Raw genomic sequence first — 24,493 nt, forward strand, 5'->3', positions numbered from 1 at the left:
AAGTGAAATAAAAAGAGAGAGAAAGAGCAGATGGTTACCTTTTGAAGGTACAATTGAAAGTTGCTTGAGCCAATTGTGTCAGATAGTTGAAAGTAAGCGGGAGATGGAAAGTTTTTTTTATGAAAAGTCAAAGGTTCTCTCATATTCTCTCATGAGTTTTTTTCGTGAATATGCAAAAAATGGGGCAAAGATAGTATTTATAGAGGGTAAATCCTGTGGCAACCCCGTAATTTTCCTAGATGCGTGACAAATGTCACAGATGCCCCGTGGCATGCCACATCACATCTTTAAGGGGCAAATATTTTGGGTAAAACTACCCAAGACGCGTGGCCCTATTAGAAGCTGACACGTGTCAACCTATGAGAGGCCCAGCTGGATCTCTCACCTAATGACACATGTCCCTCCAAAAAAATGGGAGAAAAGGTTGCCTTCCTAGCCTAAATCCCAAGAAAGCCGTATTACGGCGCAACCCACCAAACTTAGGTTAGAATGACCTAAGAAATGACACTTTTCCCAGTAACCCTATAAATAGGAAGATTTCCCCTATTTTTGTTGCAGGTACATTTATTACAATATCCCTACATTCTCTCACATAAGAAAAAGCATCCGATCTCATAATCCGAGAAGATTTCACATTCATCTTTTTTCGCACCTTTTTTTATTCTTCGACAAATACTAACTTGATCGTCAGAGACAGAGCTTTTACCAACCGGAGTCTTCATATTTTGCAGGAACAGAGCGCGTCGGAAAAATCTTGGAGCTGTGACTCTCCTGAGGGACAAACACACCCAAAACAAAGGTAGCTAGCATGCACACAAAGTCGAGCCTAGCATGGCTAGCTAGGGGCATTAGTGAAAAAAAGCCTATCCGTAACGGGTAAAAACAACCCATCCGTAACGGGCAACAACCGTTACATATGCGGCCGTTACGGATAGCAAATGTTATTTGTAACGGGCATTTGCCCGTTACAAATAAGTAGAAATTCGTAACGGGCAAAACAAGTTCCCGTTTTGAATAACGGGGTTATTTGTAACGGACATTTCAAAATGCCCGTTACAAAAAACAAATAGTGTGTAATCTAATTAAAAATATAGTATACAAGTTAATATACAATAAACTAATAACTAAAACTTAAGAGAGCTTGTTTAAAAAGAAAAACTTTAGAATTTCCATAAACAAGTAGCTGATATAAAAAAACTAATATACAAGCAGCTGATACACCATCCGTTCTTCTAGTACGCATTGCCACCAAATGGATCTCCTGATCACCAAAGAGCACAATAGTTGTCTGCAACAAAAATTAACTACAATTAAAACTACAAGTAATCAATATACACATGTATACGATGCCAATCCATAATATTACAGTTCATCTAACATAAACCACAAATTTCTACACCATTCCAGTTCATTTCACTAAAACCATAACATCACGATCTCAAAAGAATTAGACCTAAAAATTAGGTTTTTGTTTTCTAATTATCATTTTCCTCATAAATATTATCCAAGAACACGAGTTGCCCTTCCATTTCTCCAGTTATTTCTATTATATACAAATCACTGAATTGAATCAAATCTCACTTTTCAATTATGTATTACCGTTAGCTACCACAGATCAAGTAGAAACCACCAAGTAATCATCAGTAGTTCAGTATCACCAAATGCCAATAAAAAACAATAAATCACTCAAGAGTAGAGGCATTTGTCAATTTAGAGCCTAACCTTGAAAACTAAAGTTTTACACTCCTAGTAGAGACACCCAAACAATAACTGGGAAAGCAGTTACTTCTCCCACAGAAGAAGCTACATTCTTACTTAGTAGGAGATCCACAATAGTAGTAGGAAAACATATGATCCTGACATACTCCTAACAACCTCCATCATAGTTAAGGAGAGCAACCTACAACATCCAAGGAGTGAACAATTTTAGTTTACTTTTAAAGTGAAGGTTAAAATAAGTTAATTGTCTATCTAGGACAGTCTTCATGAAATAAACTTGGTAGGGTTATGTACATCACTCCAAAGAAAACAAAACAAATTTTTTTTTAAAAAAAAAAAAACAAACAAACAATCAAACAAAAAATCAGGTGAAGGGTTTCACCTTAAAAGGAACTTTAAAGTTTAAACTTCCATAGAGGTTGGACATGGGAAATAAATGACAATGAGGAAGAAAATGTATTAGAGGTTAATAAAAATAAATAATATTAAGAAGCAGCATAACATCACCAGTGATAAGCTAGGAGGTCTATCATTTTGTTATCAACAAAGACCACATAAGGCCATAAGGGATTTTAGGAAAAAAAATAGGTTACTATACAATTTTTATAAAATGTGGATAAAGGTGTAGATTACTAGTACAACAAAACGTAACTAAAATCACATTTACCTTGTAATGTGAGCCAAAATTCATAGGGAGCTCAAAATAATCTCAAACTAACAACATTATTCAGCTAGCTACTTTCACCAAAACTTCCCCAAAATATACAATCTTATCCAACAACCAAACAGATGAAGACCTCACGACCCAATGAGATAAGTCAATTTAACTTGAGCATTGAAAAGAAAAAAGTTCACAAACCTGGGGGTAATAATGCCACAGAAACTCCAGAAGTAACTCATTGTAGATATCGCCATTTATAAATGATCAGCTTTAACCAAGACAGTGTCACACCATAACAAACATAAGCACAAAAAAAGATAACTAACAGCCAATTATCGGTAGCAGAACATCATAGTTTCTTGCAATATGTTGAATATAGATTAAAGCCCAAATTGTATGTAAACCATATTGAAGAAAATACATTTTTTCTTGGGGGGAAGGATGCTATTGATAACTAAACTTTCGCCAATTGCATAACCAAAACAATGACAATCTATTGAAGATGATTATCAGCTTAACATATTCAAGTAAATTTAAGTATTATACCAAGTATCACATTGTAAGCTCCCTAGCAACCTCCCTAATCAAAATAAGGACCTAATTATTTTTTTAACCTTGTTACCAAATAGTCTAGACTCAAGCAAGTTTTTCACACCAAAATTGCAAGTTTTTAGTATGACCAAACAAGTAGGTGAATATATGATAAACAACATAATATACAGTAAGCAATTAAAAAGACCAATTGGAAATAGGAAAGACAACCTTTAGAAAAAGGATTGAGGATTGTTCAATGCATGTTTGTAAAATAGACAATGTAGAAGTAAACATGTAATCGCAGAATTCAACCAAATTGATCAATTGAAATCATAGAAGATAAATGCTCCGGTAGCTCCACCCTACTGAGTACTCATAGAGAAGTGGGCAAATGCACATTCTAGATGGCTATCCTTAAGAACCACACTACAGAACTAATCATAGTAATCAAGTCTTTTATGACTATGCAGAACTTACCCAAAACTCAGACAATGATAACATAAGAAAAATAAGGAAAGCTACAAACTTACATCCCACATATCGAGAGTGAAAATTGTTACAAGAGCTCGCAACGCTGGTAGTCTTGAACCAAGGATTAACAGGATGGAGTTGGCACGCTACACATAAAATAATGTATTCTCTGCTATCTTTTTTGACGCTTTCCATTATGAGTAATCCCAAATATGAAGGCCAATGGCATGTTGGAGGCGCCAAAGATCAAATAGGTAAGCATTGTTGGCTCCTGTCGAGTAGTCATTAACACACTTCTTCTGGTATGTTTGCAGAAGATTTGAGCTAGATAAGAACTGGGAAAGCTCCTTGAATGCACCATGCTCAATGTCTTGTCCCTCCAACTATCCTTGTAGATGATAATAGAGATCATTGAGTATCAAGTTCTTTATGTGGATTGCTTCACTGAAAGAAAAGAATAGTATCCCATTACACCAGAGTACAAGTGCACTAAGGATCCTAAAGAGAGAAACAAATAGCAGGGATGAAAAATGCAAGAGTTCAATTTTTGAAATATATGCACCAAAGGCATTCATAAAAGGAATATAAAATTTTTTGATATGCATCACGTAGCCAAAAGATCCAATCAGTATGTGAATTCTTATATATGTAAAAGTAGCTCAATACCTCCGGTTACACAAGCAGCCATCACATCTTTTTGGCAGACACATTTTATGACACTGGCGTACAAGCATTTTTTATATATATATATTTTAAAGTAGCTATCTAATTCATCCCACAAACTGGAAAACTCATTCCTCAAATAATAATAGCCTTCAGAATAACTATTTTATAAAAACCAATCTTATTATTTCTCAACTGAACTAATTTTCACAAACAATTTTCATCTTTCATTTCACGATCACTTGGTATTTACACCTGTAACAACGCTAAGCATATTGGGTGCATAACCTTCAGAAATAATCTTATAATTTCTCAACTGAACTAAAAAATTACATTAAACAAATAATAACGAAATTACTAAAAAATTAGGCCAAAATTTGCATCATTAATTTAAAATTAAAAACACTAAAAATTTGCTAAAATTAAGCTTTAACATACTGTTCCGCTTGCTTCATCCGCCATTTTAGCTACTGAAACGCGGACTTAATTCAAACTTAATTACTGTTTCAGAAAATAGCAAACAATCGAAGTGCATTAATATTATTAGTACAAGTAAAAGCGAAAAGTTAATTAGGTCGAACCTTCTTAAAATCGCTTAGCTTTAGGGCGAACCTTCTTAAAATTGTCGAAAGAATCATCAACATCAGGATCAGTCGGACTTCGCTCATTAACAGGTTCTCGATTCAATTTCCAAGCCCTAGTTCGTTTCTGTAAACATCCACCATTTTAGAAATCATTTAATAAAGAAGAGAGAGAAAGAGAAGAGAAGAAGTGTTGAACTGATACCAAAGTGTTTCTGCAAAGATCCGATTGCCGCAGAGTCCAAACCCGAGATCCTGATACTCCTATCGACAAGCTGAAAACCTACACAATGAGCAGAAGTTAGCTAGCCTCGGGGTGGTCCGGGGATAACAACTCCGATGGTAAAGCTAGAATATGTTTAAGAAAAAGAAGATAAGTTAGAGAGAGAAAGTAGAGAGAGAGTAATAAATGCTTACCATTAATGAAGCTTAACCTACTATTTATATTAAATCTCATGACAGGTGGCTACAAAGGACGCAAGGCTTTTCTTGCCAACTGTCAAGCTATTGTTGCCACATGCCAAGTACCGTCAAGCCAATATGTTTGCTTTATGGGACATATCAGCCTATTTATCAGTTACGCTTGGCTCATATCCATATTAACGAAGATGTCAGCCCATTTCACATATCATCCCATACAACTAGCCCCCCAAGTGAGGACGTTTGATTATAGATCTACGTTCTCACTTTAGGATAATGACCAAACTTTAGGTTCTATTTCTCTTTTAGGAAGCTGTGTTTTAATATTTTCATCATTTAATTTTATGATATGTTCGGGCTTTCTTTTTCCAGCGAAAATATGGACTGTAATATTTAGGATGGCTTCTGGCACAATGTATTTTGTACACAGGATGTTATTTTTGGGCATGTTTAGGCACGGTCTACTTAATAAAAGAATTAGGAGGGAAAAAACTCCGTTTCTCCCCCAAGTGACCTTGTGTGCCGATAGGACACAAGGTCTACCTAATAAAAAGAACTAGGAGCGAAAAAACTCCGTTTTCCGCCCAAGTGACCTTGTGTGCCGAAAGGACATAAGGTCTACTTCACAAAAGAACTGGGAGCGAAAAAACTCCGTTCCCCCCCATGTGACCTTGTGTGCCGACAGGACACAAGGTCTACTTAATAAAAGAACTGGGAGCGAAAAAACTACGTTTTCCCCCCAAGTGATCTTGTATGCCGACAGGACACAAGGTCTACTTAACAAAAGAACGATGAGCGAAAAAACTTCGTCCCCCCCCCCCAAGTGACCTTGTGTGCCGACAGGACACAAGGTCTACTTAACAAAAGATTTGAGAGCGAAAAACTCCGTTTTCCCCCCCAAGTGACCTTGTGTGCCGACAAGACACAAGGTCTACTCAAAAAAAGAAATGGGAGCAAAAAAACACCGTTTTCCCCCCCAAGTGACCTTGTGTGCCGATAGGACACAAGGTCTACCTAGTAAAAGAACTAGGAGCGAAAACACTCCATTCCCCCCCCAAGTGACCTTGTGTGCCGACAGGACACAAGGTCTACTTAGCAAAAGAACTGGGAGCGAAAAAACTCTGTTTTCCCCCCAAGTGACCTTGTGTGCCGACAAGACACAAGTTTTACCTAAGAAAAGAACTTGGAGCGAAAAAACTCTGTTTTTCCCCCCAAGTGACCTTGTGCGCCGACAGGACACAAGGTCTGCTTAACAGAACGTAGTCGTGTAGGAGTTGAAACGTTTATTAGGTTTTAGTAGAAAGAGCGGGAAATATGGATTGGGGTAAGACACGTGTTGCTAATCTAATGGTTTTCCATTTAAATTTTAAAATTTCCCTAGCCGTTGGATTTCTGACTCGATCGTCACATCACTCGTCTCTTTTCGTAAATACCTTCTGTTTGGGGGTAAAAATACCCCCTATATATGTGGACCAATGCCACCTCGACACGTGTCCGCAAGCTCAACGCTCAATGAGCCAATTAGAGCATGACACGTGTCACTCAATGATAGAAGGGTGAAAATTGGCTTTAAGCCCACAACCCTAGAAACCGTAAAACGGTGGGAAGCCAATCTATTTAGGTTAAATAACCTAAGAGGCACATATCCCAATACTCTATAAATACTGATCATTACATCAGTTTCAAGGGATCCAATTCTCTCTCCAAGGGCAATGCCCCCCACATTTACTCTCCCTTCTCTCTACTTTCTCTCTAAAATACATTATTTCGGTCACTGACTTGATCGTTGGAGGCGGACCTCCGGCCCCCCTGGGGTCCGTTGTTTTGCAGGTGATCGGGCCGTTCGAGTGTTGCATTGCAGATCTGTCTCCCGAGGGACGTACACACCCTCCATTCGGGTACGTACAAAAAACCCCAAAACATTTGGCGCCGTCTGTGGGGAGACACATTTGTAATGGCACAACGGTAGTGGATCACCGACTCAAGAGGGTAGCCTCCTTCGGGAGGCAGCAATTGTCATGAGGCCAGATGTCAAGTACAGCAGGCGTCATGAGGCTGAATGTTGAGAGTCAGGCGGCCAAAAAGGCCTGTCAGACTAAGATATGCATTTTTTATTCTCACAATGGAAGGTTAAAGGGCAATGCCGTTTGATCTAAGTTGGGGGATAATACATTAGGGGTGAGACGGCTAAATTGGCTAACTCCACTACCCTAATCCGACCAATCTAATGAGTCGGCCGCATGCTTCACAACCGGATGTATACATACGGCAGCCGCCTGCTACTTTATCTATTTATTCCACTAGTTTTGATAACTAATAGAATGAGCTAATCCATTTTTTGTAAAAAACAAAAATAAAAAATAAAGGAGTGAGCCGGCCAAATTGGCCAACCACACTATTTTATTTCTTTAGTGAGCTGACAAATTACATCCTCACTAAAGAGCTACTCCCACCTTTATAAGTAAATGACAGCTATAGCATACTTCATTTACTAGAATCCACTAGTTTATTCAACTGATGGATCAAGCCAAAGCACATCACTTGCAAAATATTAAGCAGCTAGCTTAGTTGCAACATGATACTTAAACGGCCAACTAGCAAGTAATACATGCGGCATTATTGTAATGTCTAATCTTTATCAAACAAATATCCATATATCTAGATATATGAAAAGCCGCATGCAGCATTTGCGTTTGAGGTCGAAAGTCGCTATTTCATAGAAATGGAGTGTCATCTCTAGTTCGTGAGACGTGAGTATGTCTTTCAAATAAAAGCAACCAGCCGGGCCAAGCTAACTCCATTATAAGCGGCAAATATGTCGACTTATATAATGGAGTCAAGCGGCACTTAGAAGGTGGATGCCTGAGTGATACAGCCGGTCAGAGCTATCAATGGTGGCAGCCGGTAATCACTGTGAATGGTGTCAGCCGGCCCAACCGCCTGCTCTGTTCCACAATCAAGCACCTTGCTGCAGGGGCTGCTGTTGTTTTACTTTGTTCTCCAATTGAATCCGGCTGTGTGGCTGCCTTGTTAATAAAATAAGGAAGATTGCGGGCTGCTTTGTTCATCCTCAAAGCCGGATGCATGGCTGCCTTTTTCACCAATTAAATCCGGTTGCGTTGTTCCTCATTATGGCAATATACATACGGCATGAAGAGCCGTCTGTATAGTCAGTGATCAAACTCATTTTTCAAGGTCAGTTGCTTGACATCCCCAAGCCGACTAACCTTCAAGAACTTGTGTCCTAGCCCGTATGAGTAAGCATAAAGGATAACTAAATTAAAAGCAAGCGGCATAAATTGACAAATGCCACATGGCGCTACAGAAGGAGCTTGTAACACCTCCGGCTCCGATTATTAAGCTTTTAGAGCAGCCCAAAAGCCGATTGTGGGTGGTAAGGCATCCGGCCATGGTGCCGTGTGTCATGCCGAAAGCTCGTTTGCCATGTAATCATGGCTGGACAACTACTTGGTTGACAGGCCGCATTAGTGTTATGCAAATATTAATGCAGGCGGCATGGGGCAGTTTTTCTCCAATAGTGTCAGCCGGTGGTGGTTATCAAAGGTGGCAGTCGGTCGGAGCTGTGAACGGTGGCAGCAGGGGCTGTTTCCTGCCTCGGTTAACCGGTTGCTATGGCTCAAATGCTCATCGATTAATCCCGGCTGAAGGGGCATCCTTGCTCATCAATTTATCCCGGCTGTATGTACACTAGTCAAGTAATAAATTATCCAGATGGCAAGCACTATCGAGCTACTCCATTATTACAGTAATATTACATACGACCAATATCCATTTGTGGGAAGCTACGAGCTCCATGTGAACAACAATTCAAGTAAAATGTCATTCTTGAGCATTTTAATTAAAGTTGTTAGACGACATCAAGTGTTCAGCTCACAATATAGCAAGACGGCAAATATGTTGAGTATGTCTCAAGATTAGAGAAGCTAGCCTCTAACTCACATATACAAGCGGAAAATATGCCGACTCAAATTCAGCCCGAGCCGGTTAGAGCAACCAATGGTGGCAGCAGGGGCTGTTTCCTGCCGCAATTAAGTCCGGCTGCCATGTTTGCCTTGTTCAACCTCAAAGCCGGCTGCAATGGCTGTCATATTTATCATTATTATGATATATATATATATATATATATATATATATATATATATATATATATATATATATATATATATATATATATATATATATATATATATATATAAAACAATCAATCAAGATCGGCTGTGGCATCGGTTCGTTGAGCTCAAGCCCGGCTGCCATAAAGCCCGTCTGTAAGCTAAAGCTTGAAGCCCATTGTGATATCTGTTATACAGGCTCACCCCTTTGAAAGCTTACTCAAGCAGCTGCAAATAGGTGAAGAGCAACTGAAAATCAAACGATTGCCAATGCCGACCAACCTTTGAGAACTTGTGTTTGAGCTTGTATGAGTTAGCACAGGCGGCAAATTAAGTTCAAGACAAGCAGCATGAAATGACAAATGCCGCATGGTACTACATCAAGGAGCTTGTGATATCTCCGGCTCCGATTCTTAAAACTTTTAAAGCAAATCAAAGCCGCGCCAAGCATTGAATGTTTGAGGTAACAGTATAATAAATTACTAATTTATTCCCTTATAATAATAATTATAATGAATTTTCATTATAACCATTATTATTATTATTATTATTATTATTATCATTATTATTATTATTATTATTATTATTATTGAATATTGATTTATTAATTCAATAAACTAAGTTTGGAACTTAGTAACAAATTCAACGTCCAAGTGACGTGAGGCCAATGGCCGGATAATAAACTAAGTTTGAAACTTAGTAGCTAAACTAATGTCCAAGTGACGTGAGGCCAATGGCCGGATAATAAACTAAGTTTGAAACATAGTAGCGAATTCAACGTCCGAGTGACATGCGGCCAATGGCCAGATAACTAAACTAGGCACAAAACCGCTTAGTGGCTATACAGCCGGTCTCAACCTAGACTAGAGGCCAACGGCCGGATGGTTGCTTTTTTCATAAAATCGTCTGTCCCAACATGGACAATGGCGTCCGGCGACACCCCTCCGGGTGCAATCGTCGTAGAAAGCACTCTATCGTTTGTTTTACGTACGCATGTAGGCGACAAAAATTGAACGACCTCATTGGTAAACTCATAGCCGCCTCACCTGGGTAATCTAAAGAACGACCAAGTCTTCGGGAACCAGATGTCCAAAAGACGTTAGCCGGTGATCGACCAAAGTTCTAACCTAGATTACCTTCCGAAATTATACAAGTCCTCCCAATGGGGTAGAAGGACATTGAGAGTATAATTGGATTACAAACACCCCAGGCGACCATTTGCTTCCTGCCCTATGAAGAGTCAGGCGGCCATTTGCCTCCTGCCCCCAGGCGGCCATTTGCTTCCTGCCCCATGAAGAGTCAGGCGGCCATTTGCCTCCTGCCCCCAGGTGACCTTTTGCCTCTTGCCCTGTGAAGAGTCAGGCGGCCATTTGCCTCATGTCCCTAGGCGGCCATTTGCTTCCTGCCCCATGAAGAGTCAGGCGGCCATTTGTCTCCTACCCCCAGGCGGCCATTTAAGAGTTATAGGTTATCTCTAAGAAACCTTTACGATAGCATCACTCGTCCTCTAGAGTGATCTAGGGGTTTAAATGGCTTGCCTTTTGTTGCTAAAATTGACCGTGATTCCTATGAAAGTGAGTTAGTGTATATTCTCACCTCTTTATTTTTCTTTTCTTATTTTGAATAAGCCCTTCTTATTCCTTTTTAGCCTTTGTTTTGCTCGGGACGAGCAAAAGTGTAGCTTGGGGGAATTTGATGAGTGTCATTTATAGCACTCATAGGGTAGTCTTTTAGGATGATTTCATTTTCCTTTTTATGCTTTCTTACCTTTTTTTGGTCCTTTTTCCTTTAATTCCTTTCTTTCTTTCTTTCCTTTTGTTTTTCGTGTTTTCTTCGTGTTTTCCTTTTATTTGGTTCTTTTTCCCTTTTATTCCTTTTCGCAAGGGAATGGAGAGGGTTCAGAGAGGGCATGGAGAGGGCATCAAGCCCTGCCAGTTTGCCGCGGGAGCGGGTATTGATGGCCGCAGGCGCGGGCTCATATGCACCAAATTGGCAGATTTTGACCAGGAACTCTCCGCGGGCTCGTCGCGGGCGCGGGTAGTTTGGAGAGCCCGCTCGTACCAGAGAGACCGCGACCCTCTAATCAGCCTTTAGGAGCAGGGGATTCAACGCGCTTTTGCGGCAAGCGCGGGTGCTTTTGCCGCGGGCTAGAAGACCCGCGAGCGCGGGTGTTGCCCAGAAAGCCCGCGGAGTTTTTAATGGGTTCCGTACCCATTTTTCCGCGGGCGCGGGGTTTATTGGAGAGGGCGCAGGAATCCCATTTTTCTTCTTTGCCTATAAATACACTTGTAATTCCTTTTTGAAGATAACTTTTAGATAATTTTCATTAGCTTAATTTTAGAGAGAGAAGTTAGAGAGAAGTTCTTGGTATTGGATTTGTATTTCAACATTTGATCAATTGTGCTTGGATTTTCTTCATTTTCAATCATTAATGTTAGTAAGATTTTCTTCTTCTAGTTCATCTCTTACTTGATTGATTTAGTTTCATCTTTGATTGTTTGTATTGCTTGGATTTGAATGGGATATTGTAGTTGATATTGCTTTCTCTTGATTTTGATTTAGAATGATGATCAATGCTAATTCTAGTGATTTGTTCTTGAGTTACACCATAATTAGTGAGTAGATTAGTTGCTAAAGAGAAGGGGAAGCATGCTTGATTGATAATTGGTGCTAGTTGATGATCTTTGATTGATTGAATTGTTGCAATTAAATTGGTTGACATAGTTTTGCATGTGATTAATTAGATTAGGATTGATAAACCTATAAGATTAATCTAGATTGCTTTGCATTTCTTAATGACATGACCCATCAATTTGAGAATTGCTTTAATTGATTGGGTTTGATGGTGAATTTCCTTGATTAGCCATTCATAGTGAACCCTAGTTTGGCCTCTAGGAGATAGCTCTTGAACTCTCTTTATTGCTACTATTGTTTGTCCTTTGCAATGCTTGAATCAAATGAAGAAATTGTCGATTAGCACGATTATTGAATTAGCATGTGGAACCAATATCCCTAGCATTTAGCTTATTGAATTACTTGATTAGTCTAATTTTGCTATCATAACACCAACCATTTTCTCACTTCAATCTCCGAAATAGTTTGATTTAGGCTAAATATAACACCAACTAACTCCTTTGGGTTCGACCCTATACTTACCTACACTTTTTATAGGTTGGTTTAGGATTTTATAAGTAGTGTTTGATTTTGGGATAGGCAATTAACGACTAGTTCGTTCCTCTATCAAGGCTAAAATTTAAAATCTTGAAGAAAAGGCTCAAAAGATGGAGACTGACAAGCCTTGCATTCGGCAAAGAGCAGTTGGCCGTTACTTGGCTTACAAAGAATTCTGTACACGACTCCAAGATCGTTTTGATGGAGGTTGGACAGCTGCTCAGAGATGCATTTCCCATGCCGCCGGCTGGAAAAAAGAAGACTTGACTAAGGTTGAAAAAGCGTTCAAAAACGAAGCCTACAAAATACCTTCCGACTTTGAGCAACAACAATTTGCTGAAGATGATTTGTTTAACTATGAGCCAAGTGTTGATGACGGCCCCAAAGATCCCAACATCCTAGATTCTCCAGTGCTTGAGAATAAACAAGCTTGAAAGGGCAGGCAGTCATCCCCCTCATCTTCTTGTGGGTCTTGTGTAATTGGGCCTTATTAGCTTTAGTTTGAAATGCTTTATCCTTTGTTTTTGTTATACTGTTTTTTGACAATGCTGTTTTATCGGTATATACCCTTTTTGTGGTGGTGCCTGTCGATTGTCATCTTTTACTATTGTAAACATGTAGTTTTTTTTTTTTAAAAAAAAAAAATTGTAATAACTCATGTTGCCTCTGTCTCATAACTATGAATTGCATGCGTCTTAGTTATCTGCAATTCTTGCCTTCCATCACAAATTTCGTACTCAAATTATCGTATTAAAAATTTAAACGTTTTGCATTCTGACTTATCTAACTAATTTTACAAGGTTATAACATTACTAGATTTAATGTCCTAACTCAACTTTACACTTTTGACTTATCAAGTGTTGCCCTTTCCAGCTCAGCTTTTCAATTAAAACAAAGATAATATCAAATTAACCCTATCTCATGTCCCCTTAGTGCATATATTTGTTAAACAATTATGTGCACTAGGTCAGAATTTCTTTTGTTGGTTTAGAGTACAATACCGATCACCTAATGCACTAATTTCATAGTCAGTTAGGCACCCTCTCGGCGATTATTATCAAAGCTATGCCTCTTGTTGGCATATACTTGAATTGATTTTACCGGAATTATATTTTGAACCCGCAACCTCGCGAGTTAATGATCACAACTTATCAGGTTGTAAGCGCATTAACTTCACGGAAGCGGTTTTTAGCTGTCCGTTCCACTTAACGATGATTTGTTAAGTGGAGGACGCCTTTTTCGACAACAGAATTATTGGCTGATAACTTTCATATATTCATCATTGATATTGGTCTTACTAACATCAGTTTTGTTTTTACAAAACAATTTACACTTCTTACACATAATATTTTTTTAGTAACACTGTATTCCAAACATTTTTCAGTGGCTTTCCATCCATTGCTTCTAAGTAGAAGGACCCTTGCATTACCATGTCTCTTATCCGGTATGGTCCTTCCCAATTTGCCGTCAACTTTCCATATTCATTACCCTTTCTCGTGGCTGCTGTCCTTCGTAGTACCAGATCCCCATTACATAAAGGCCGATATGCAACCCGTTTGTTATATGCCCTTGACATTCTGTTCTTGTAGGCGGATGACTTGACTGCTGCTTTCTCCCATACTTCAGGCAAAAAACCTGTTGTTGTCGTAACAACAAATCATTCTGATCTTCAAAGTAATGCTGAATTTTGAATGTTGGCAACCCTACTTCTGCTGGTACCACTACTTTTGTTCCTAATACCAATGTGAAGGGTGATTCCCAGTTGCTTCTCTTACTGTTGTTCTATTTGCTCATAGAATTTCTGGTATTAAATCAGCCCACAAACCCTTCGCATTCTCAATTTTCTTTTTAATCGCCCTATGATTTGTTTGTTCGCTGATTCTGCCAAGCCGTTTGACTGCGGGTGGCATACTGTCGCATGTACGAACTTTGACGGGGTAAAGTCGTATCCCCAAATCAAAATTAATTCCTAAATCCTCTAACTAATGTAGATAGGGAAGTAGGGTGGAATCTACAGAGAAACGAGTCTTTCTATTCCTAATTAACTAATGTAATCTATACTATCAAGTAACCAATATGTGAATTTGAATATGAAACTAAACTACGAAGATTAAGAATAAGGAGAAAATAATATATAAAAGGATCTAGGGCATAGGTTCACCAATAAATAATATTCCAGGGTAGAATATAATAATCATTCATCAATGCATACATTAATCAGATTATAAAGGGCTTTCGCTACGTATTACAATCACACAATTCGTTTACCGGTATTAAATCTCATCTTTCGAATCTCGACTTAACCATTTATAAATTAACCTGCCTATTGAAACTAGACCTAAACATCAATTCTCATCTGTCGAATCTCGAATCAATATTGTTAAAGTCATGCATAAAAGATCTGCGCAAATCTAGTCACAGAGCATTAATTCAATCAATAGGAAATTAATCTAGCATTGACAATCAACAACAATAAATTACCCCTTCATATTATTTATGGATCCCCACAAACCCTAGAAATAGAACTACTCACACATAATAAAAACTAAACTAATCAAAGCAATAAAACAAGACATGATCAAAGGAATAAAATAAACAACTAAGATTAAGAGAAGAGAAATTGTTACCAAAATAAATCTGGAATTAAGAATAGATTGAGAACAAAGTATAAGAGGGAGAAAACTAATCTAAAAGTTAAGTAGAGAGAGAAAAAGAAGGTAAATAAAGGTTAAGAAAAGGTACTAAACTCGTTTTACAGAGGAGTATTTATATCCCGTAAGAATCCTACACTAAAACAACCTTAAACGACGCTGACCGTCCCCTAACATTAACACGCGCCCGATCGGGCGAGGCACCGCCCGATCAGGCGTGCCATTTCTCTATCATGTACGCTTCTCGCGCCCGGCCGGGCGCGTCTTCGGGCGCCGACCTTTACTTCCCTCGCCTGGCCGAGCGCGCCTCCGGGCGCCAGCCTTTTTGGCCGGGCGGCTCTCTTGGGCAACTATTTGGACTACGATTGAGCTCCAATTCTTCGGGCCAATCTGGGTTTCCTCTTCGAGTCTTGAATACTCGGTCCAAATGCCCCGGTATCACATATACTGAGCCCTTAATCACCGGTTCGATGGCTCTTACCGGCCCTGGGCTATAAAAACTGGTCGTGTTTCTCCAGTGCTCGTGATTCCTCCATAATATCTCGGGAAAATGCTCCAAAAGTGCAATTCCCTACAAAAGTCAACCAAATCTACCAAAACACTATAATACACCAATTAGTAATAAAAGTTTCTTTAAAGAGACAAAACACTACTATTTATGACCAAGGGACGGGGGTAAAATACTATCTAAAATAGACACATCAAACTTCACTTTGTACATGGACAAAAGATCTTTCACTGGCTTGTAGTCAAACTGAGATCCATGGTCAAAGATCATTGCCATTGGTAACCCAAATCTTGTGAAAATATTTTTCCAGATAAATTTGTTTACTTCCGACGCTGTTATCTTATCTACCGGCTCTACTTCTATCCATTTGGTAAAATAATCTACCCCCACTACAAGAAATTTTCTTCCTCCTGTTGCTGAAGGAAACGACCCTACTATATCCATCCCCCATTGCGCAAAAGGGACTGGATTAAGTATTGGCGTTAAATCATTTGGGGGCAAATTGATAGCTGGTGCAAATTTTTTACACTTCTCATATTTTTTCACATATTTAACAGCGTCCTCGTTCATAGTCGGCCAATAGTATCCCTTTCTCATCGCTTCTCGTGATAAAGCTCTTGCACCGAGATGATTCCCGCAAGTGCCTTCATGTATCTCTACAATCAGCCTGGTAGACTCTACATCTGTTATGCAGCTATGTAGTGGTAATGAGAATCCCCTTTTGTACAACTGGCCTTGATGCATTATAAACCACACGCTGCTTTTGCGCAATTTTTTGGACTCTCCCTTATCAAGAGGTAATTCTCCATATAGGAGATATGCCAATATCTTATCAAACCATTGCGTGCCATTACTGACACAGGGTACTTTTTCTGATTCTTCATCTATACTTCTCTACTTCAAGATCTCTACCATAACTGTTCTTTCCAGGTCATTAAAGCTTGAACTGCCCAACCTTGCTAAGGTGTCAGCCTGTGCATTTTGTGCTCTCGGTACTAACTTTATTTTAAAATATTGCAGTTGTGCTGTTAACTGCTTCATTTTTTAAATGTACCTTATCATCGTTGGCTCTCGCGTTTCATACTCTCCATAGTATTGGCTGGATACCAACTGAGAATCGGTTGTCAAAACTAACCGCTTGGCTTCAACCGCCATAGATAGCTGGATTCCAGCTATGACTGCTCGGCTTCATTGTTGGTGGCCTCAAATTTAAACTTAATTGCATATTCAAAAACCTTTTCATCTGGGGCCGTTATAACTATTTCTGCTCCCGATCCGGTTGATGTCGCGGATCCATCCATTAAAACCTACCACATTATAAGCTGATAGTCAATACTTCACTCGTTAAACATTTTTATATCATAGATGTTAAATATTAAAATCCTTAAATCATTTTTATATCATAAATGTTAAACTGTAAACGATTAAAACCTGCCAAGTTCCCAATTCCTCCTCTTCATCATTGTATGAAGTTTCCACAATGAAGTTAGATAAAACCTGTGCTTTTATTGAAACTCTGGGCTTATAATTTATCTCATAATCCGACAACTTCACAACCCACTTTAACAATCGACCCGATGTGTCCATGTTGTGTAAAGACTTTTTCAACGGATGGTTTGTCAGAACATCTATAGGATGTGCATCAAAATACGGTCTCAAATTTCTAGCCTCTATCATCACTGTCATTGCCATCTTTTCAATTACAAGATACCTGTGCTCAGCCGCATTTAATACATGACTAACAAAATAAATTAGCATCTGTTGCTTCTTCCTTTCTACCAACACTGCAGCTACTGTTTTTGGAGTTGCTGAGACTGTTGGAAGAGATCTCAGGTGATTCTTTACCACTTCCAACGCATTCCTTTGCTCTTTTCCCCATTCAAATGCCTTGTTCTACCGCAAAGCTACAAAAAATGGAAGTGCTTTATTAGCTTACTTGCTGATGAACCGTGTTAACCCTGCCATCCTGCCAGTCAGCCTTTGTATAAATCGAATAGTTTTTGGTTGTTTCATCTCAAGCACCGCATTCACCTTGTCAGGATTCGCGTCTATTCCTCGTTCAATAACCATAAAACCCAGAAAATTTCCTGATCGAACTCCAAACACACACTTTTCTGGATTTTGCTTCATTTGATGCTTCCGTAATGTCTCAAATGTTTCCTTCAAATCAGCTTTGTGATCCTCCTTTTTCCTACTTTTAACGATTGTATCATCTACATACACTTCCACATTTCGGCCCTTTTGCTTTTCAAAAATTTTATCAACTAACTTTTGATAAGTTGCTCCAGCATTCTTCAACCCAAACGGCATTACCTTATAGCAATATACTCCATCATCCGTTATGAAGGCTGTTTTTTCCCTCTCAGCCTTATGAAGGCTGACTTAGTGATATCACGAGAATACGTCTAAGAAACTGAGCATAACATGCCCAGAAGTGGAGTCCACCAATCTATCTATTCGGGGTAGTGGATAATAATCCTTGGGACAAGCCCTGTTCAAATCGGTAAAGTCCACACACATACGCCACTTCCCCGTCGGCTTTCTTACCATTACAACGTTCGTTAACCATTCCGGGTATGTGCATAGCTTTATAAACCCTACCGCTAAGATTTTATTAACCTCTTCCTGTATGGCCTCTATCTTCTTGGTAGAGAAATTACGTTTTTTCTGCCTTATCGGCCTGAACCCTCTGTTGACATTCAACTTATGTTCCATCACTCCAGGGTGAATTCCCGGCATTTCACTTGCCGAGAAGACAAAAACATATTCATTCTCGCGCAACAAACTAATTAAATGGCACTCATAACTACATCCATATCTGCCCCAACCTTTACCGTCCGACTAGGATCACCTCGCTGTATTTCAACTTGCATTGTCTCTCCACCTAGCAACGGCCTTGGAGTTGCTTCTGGTCTTGTATCAAAATTGCTCATAGTCAAATCCCGTACAGTTGGCTCTAACTCTTTTTTAGGATTACTCGGCACCGAATCATCCCCAGATGGATTTTTTAAAGCTGTCACATAATAAGACTTTGCCACTACCTTTCCTCCATGAACTTTTTCCACTGCCCCCAGATTCGACAGATAAGCTATCGTCAGAGGATATGTTGATACAACTGCTTGGACATCATGAATAATCGACCAACCGATAATTGCATTTTATGCTGACGGAACATTGACTACTAAAAATTCTGCCATCACATCTCTCGCAGTCGGCCCATCACCCAACCGTACAAATAAAACTATGCTTCCCTCTAGTCTCACTGTTGACCCGTTAAACCCATTAATTATATAAGATACCTGCGTCAACTATTTCCTTCCAATCATCATCTCATTAATAGCTTTTATAAACAGAACATTTGCAGAGCTACACCCGTCCACCAAAACTCTTTTGATATCAGCTCCATTAATCTTTGTTATCAGCACTAGCGGATCATCATGCGGGAAAACAATACCCCTTGCATCCTCTTCAGTAAATACAACGTTTGGAATTGAAGCTGGTCGAGGATGGTTATCGGTATCCAGGGCATTGATTATATGGCGGTGCTCAGATAGATGTTTCTTAGCTCCACTAATTGTTCCTCCATGAACTGGTCCCACTGTTATCACATCTACTCCTCATCCTGTTGACAAGGGTGGCATTCCTCCACCTCCTTGTCGGACCATTCAACCTTGTGGTCTTTCTGGCCTGGCCTCTAGTTGTTGTCTTTCTATCTGCCAAGGTGGTGGTTGAGTTCCCCCAATATTCAACTGATATTGAGTGAAGTGCCCCTTCCTTATCATCTCTTCGATGTTAGCTTTCAACTATGTGCACTCCTCAGTATAATGACCCACATCTCTATGAAACATGCAATACTGATTAACATCCCTCGGCCTCGCTTTCATCGAGATGGGCCTTGTCCATCCTTCCCTATTCTAATTCACTGAATAGATTGATGTCCTGGGTGTATTCAATGGCGTAAAAGTACTACACCGCATTGGTGGTTTAGCAATCCTAACCTGCTGCCGATTTCCCCCTCCCCTTCCTGGGGTCGAAGTTCTCGGCTTCCACTTCCTGAAGATGCACCTTCAAACTAATAATGACCCTTTCCAGCCGACACATTTTTGTTACTTGTTTTCATTAACTCTTCACTCTTGATGTAATCATGAGCCCTTGATCAAAGCCTTAACTGCAATCTCTTGCTGCAACTTTGGAATTGTATTCGTCTCACTGTTAAATCGCCTGATATAGTCCCTCAAATGCTCATCAGGACTTTGTTCCACTGCCATCAGCTCTCCTGAAGTTCTCTGCCTCACACTATTACTAATATACTTCCCCACAAACATCTCAGTCAACCTCTCGAAGCTTTCTACCATTACATTTCCCATGTTATTGAACCAATCTGCTGCAGCCCTTGTTAGAGAAGTTGAAAAAACCTTACACAAAACGGCATCCGAGTTTATGTACAACATCATATGTCCTTCCTAGGACGTTATATATCTGCTGGGATCCCCTCTTCAATCATACCTACAAGTCGGCATTTTAATTTTCTCCATTGGCAGATCAAAGACACTTTACGCAAATGGAGGTGCTCTTAACTGCACCACAGTTCGTGGTGCTTGCCCCTCAACCTGAGAAATTCTCTACCGATGAGCTCTTGTAATGACAATGCGACTCAATGACTAACCCTCTGTCTGTCGCGGCAAAGTATGTATTCTTACCGGCGTCCCTTCCCGGCGGTGCCTTGGTGTATTTGTTGCCTGGTTTAACTATTCACCATGATTGATTAACGGTACCCCTCCTTCAGCCTGAGCTGTTTCAGCCTCTTTCCTCTTTTTACTCATCGCAGTCATCACTCTAGCTTCTACCTCCAACTCTTCTGGTGTGAACTCAGCCATGGGGTCTACTACCGTCTCCACTTGCCTTTCTAGAGTTAACGGCATGTGGAACAGGTTTTCTTCTAAAGTGTGTGTTTCATCCTCTACCTCAATTTCTGGTTGCACTATTATTGGTAGATTTATTACCCTACTAACTACGGATACCTCATTATTTCCAGCCATTGTCGTTATTGTTTTGTGTGTGAGGTTCTTAGGCAATAGAAGTGATCACTGCCCCCTCCTTCTAGCGCCAATTGTTTCTGCAAAGATCTGATTGCCCAAGAATCCAAACCCGAGATCCTGATACTCCTATCGGCAAGCTAAGAACCTACAATATGAGCAGAAGTTAGCTAGCCCCGAGGTGGTCCAGGGATAACCACTCTGATGGTAAAGTTAGAATGTTTTTGAGAAAAAGAAGATAAGTAAGAGAGAGAAAGTAGAGAGAGAGGGAGAGTAATAAATATTTACCATTAATGAAGCTGAACCTACTATTTATAATAAATCTCATGACAGGTGGCTACAAAGAATGCAAGACTTTTCTTGCCAAGTGTCAAGCTATTGTTGCCACGTGTCAAGTACCGTCAAGCCGATATGTCTGCTTTATGGGACATATCAGCCTATTTATCAGTTACGCTGGGCTCGTATCCATATTTACGAAGATGCATGTCAGCCCGTTTCACATATCATCCCATACACAAAGAAATCATACTCGAAACAACAATCTTCAAATAATTGTTCCAAATAAGTTTATAGAAATTCACAATTTAGATCTAAATAACGAAGATCTGCAATTTGAAGTCGTAGATTGAGAAGCGAGATAGAGCGAAAGAGAGATGTGAGACTATGACAGGGAGAGAGGAGAGGGAGGAAAACAACTAATTTCATATAATCCTAATTGTAGTATTAAGGTAACACGTGATCGATTTGTAACGGACCTTATTTGGTCGTTACGATTAGAGTAGTAATTGTATCGGATAAATTTCTGTCCGTTACGAATATTGTTTATTTGTAACGGTCAAAATTTCGCCCGTTACAAATATTAGTTATTTGTATCAGATCTATATATTTTCCGTTATAAATCATATTTTTGTAACGGATTTAATTATACCCATTACAATTGAGGCGTTACAAATGAACTTTTTTCCACTAGTGGGCCTACGGCATGCTAGCACACCATGGCTTGCAAGGCTACTAGCACATGGCTAGCAAGCCATGATAGAATGTGTGTGGCAGCCGCAGAATGCTAGCAGCCCAGCACGCATGGCGCTACGGCCTGTCGCACATAGCAGCAGCGTAGCGCGCATAGGGTTGCGGCCTGCCGCACATAGAAGCAGCGTAGCGCACATGTGGCCAACCGTTCACCAAGCGCCAGCTGGGGCTGCTTGGGTACCTTGGCTCGGCCTACCACATGGCGGTAGCCCGTTGTGGAAAATTCCACTAGGGATCCAGTTCTTAGTAAGCCTTTGGGATCTAGTTTTGGTCCTCTCTTTCCCTTGTGGTCCTTACCTAACTCCTCCTCTTAGAATCCCACTTGTTGATTAATACGTTGTTTGCTATTTTCTTTTGTTTTTTATTTAAAAATAAAAGTAGAAAATTTATTTTACCAACTCTCCCACATAGATGGGATATTGGATTTCTCACTTGAGTTTCCCTATAGATATCTCACTTGGGAATTGGGAAAACTCACTTGAGTAAGAGCTCAATTAGGCATCTCCACTTGAGAGAAAACCTATAAGATTATTAATTAATGTGGTAGCCTTTTTGGTCAGACTTGGCTAACCTCCAAGTAATAGATCGGTCGGGTCGCGTTGTGGGTGCACATCATCGGAGGTCCTCGCCCTTTATGAGGCTCGACTTTCTCAAGTAAGAGCTCCATCTAGTTGAGCGAAGCACGCTACAAGGGTAATTTAGTCTTCTCTCTATTCTTTTTATTTATGCATTTTGTTATATTAATTGTGAATTTGTTCTTGGGCTGGCTTTTATTTCCGCGGTGAGTCGGACTTATCATAACCCAACATTGGTATTGGAGCCTTACTCATTTATTTTTATAACAAATATTTTCAAGGTGTTTTATTTGTGATTTATTATTCTGTTTTATGTTACTAATTAGATTAGTAACTCGATTTTTTTCATAATAAACCCGTGTAAAATATGATTTTTTGCCCCAAACACAGATTTTTTGCTCAAAAAGAGTTAATTTTTGGTGGAAATAGCGTTCTGGAAATGTTTCAACCCTTTTTAGATTGTAAAATAGGCCAAAATCTTACCAGAAATGCCTTTTATCGAGTGTTTTTTCGTTTCGATGAAATATTTGAAATCTTTTAACTTTGAATCTTAATGGTATATTTATGGTGATTATGTATTTGGTTCGTTCCTTAATGTTTCTGCATTTTTTTACCTCTCTAAGCATGGTTACTTTGAAGTAATTAATTCTTGAAAGATTGGTTAAATTTTCACATGTTTACAAATCCATTACATTAAGTGTGAAAATTTATTATTTGAGGCTTTTAAGTACTAAAGATCCAATATTTAATTGTTTTATATGTTTGGAACTGACGAGGGTTAAATCGGTCGCTACAATCTAACTCTCAATCAAACAATACTTATACGAACACCCTATAACCAAGTACAATGGCAAATAAAGGTTCGGTCCACGAGGAACGAGAGTAATTGCAAATCAATATTAAACCTAAGCTAGTTTGAAATCAATGGAAAATGGTGTTCTAAAATACTACTAATAAGATGGAATAAATCAATAAACTAAGACACTAGGGAGAACGGGAATCCGCCTAACCATTGGTAACTAAGCAACAAGGAATCACAGAGACAAACGGGATATGCAAAGACTATAAATCTGATCAATATCATGTGATAGGAAGACAACGGGCAATACTAAGCTTGGATTTCTCATGCACTTAACATTACTCGATACATAATCAAACCACATTCAATAATGAAATACTCAATTCACAATCTCTTGTTCAAATCAAGAATATCATGCAATCTAATTCAAGATTCTAGGTTAGCTACTCCTATTATAATGAATTAACATGCAATCACATATAATCAATTTAATCACAATCCGTTTATCAAAATCAATCCTCAATTAAATAGATTACCTAGGCCGAGTTTCATCCCGAAACCCTAGCTAGGAGACTACTCACACATATTCATAATCAAAGCAATAATGAATTCCAAAAGCATAATAGATATAAACATGAATTCTGATTAAGGAATAATAAAGCTTGATTAATAAACAAGAATGAATAATACCAATTGTATTGATGCGAATCAATGGAAAAGTTCAGAACTTTGATATCCGTCGTCAATGAATAATACAAAGAAGCTTCGCAAATCTTGCTTCAAATCAATCCAAGAAAACTAAAATCTCTAGAAATATCTCTAAGAAAACTAATGAATCTCTAATACTAAGAACATTCTCCAATAACTCTCTACAAAGGCTCTCAAAACTATATCTAAAAAACTGTCTGAGGAATCCTCTTAAAGTTGGGCCTTATATACGTCTTCTAATGCGGAGAAGTCAAGCGCGCAGTTAACCCTGGATCAGCACGGCCGTGCTGTATTTGGCACGGCCGTGCTAGCTTGTCAGTAAGTAAACCGGATTTCTTCGTCAAATTGGCACGACCGTGCTATATATGGCACGGCCGTGCAGCTTCCTGGCACAGCCGTGCTAAATATGACACGGCCGTGCTGAATATGCTCTAGCACGGGGCTCATACTGAAGCTGACACGGGCACGGGCAACATCTGGCACGGCCGTGCTAATGGCCTGCACGGCCGTGCGGGTGCGTGGATACTGACACGGCCGTGCTATTGGCTTGCACGGCCGTGCTGCCTTGCCTGGGGTTGCTTGCTTATAGGCCAACACGGGTGTGCCTATGGTAACACGGCCGTGCTACCTGTGCTATGTAATCAATGCACGACACTTGAACTTCCTTAACTCCTCGGACTTCGGTCAAGGCTAGCTCGGTTACGCATCAAGGGCTCGGGATCCGATTAAACTCGGTTGATATTACCTGAAAACACATCAAAAACAAACCGAAAACCCGTGAAGCACGTAATATGGGGAACGTAAGCATAACAAGGTAATAATCGGCCAAAGCGGCCC

General features: G+C 39.5%; 1 long non-coding RNA gene across 2 annotated transcripts; it reads right to left on the reverse strand.

Annotated features, from left to right (window-relative positions):
* Positions 1-528: 528 nt before the first annotated feature.
* Positions 529-4,984, reverse strand: LOC110737971. 2 transcript variants are annotated; one of them, XR_002514524.1, is made up of 4 exons: positions 4,835-4,984; positions 4,630-4,756; positions 3,445-3,829; positions 529-1,288 (listed from the first exon to the last, which is right to left on the reverse strand). It is a non-coding gene; the product is annotated as an uncharacterized LOC110737971 (long non-coding RNA). The 2 variants fall into 2 exon arrangements; XR_002514523.1 differs by having other exon boundaries at positions 534-1,288; positions 1,723-3,829.
* Between the last annotated feature and the right edge of the window lie 19,509 nt (positions 4,985-24,493).

Source organism: Chenopodium quinoa, unplaced genomic scaffold (assembly GCF_001683475.1).
Source record: "Chenopodium quinoa cultivar QQ74 unplaced genomic scaffold, ASM168347v1, whole genome shotgun sequence".
NCBI classification, from domain to species: Eukaryota; Viridiplantae; Streptophyta; class Magnoliopsida; order Caryophyllales; family Amaranthaceae; genus Chenopodium; species Chenopodium quinoa.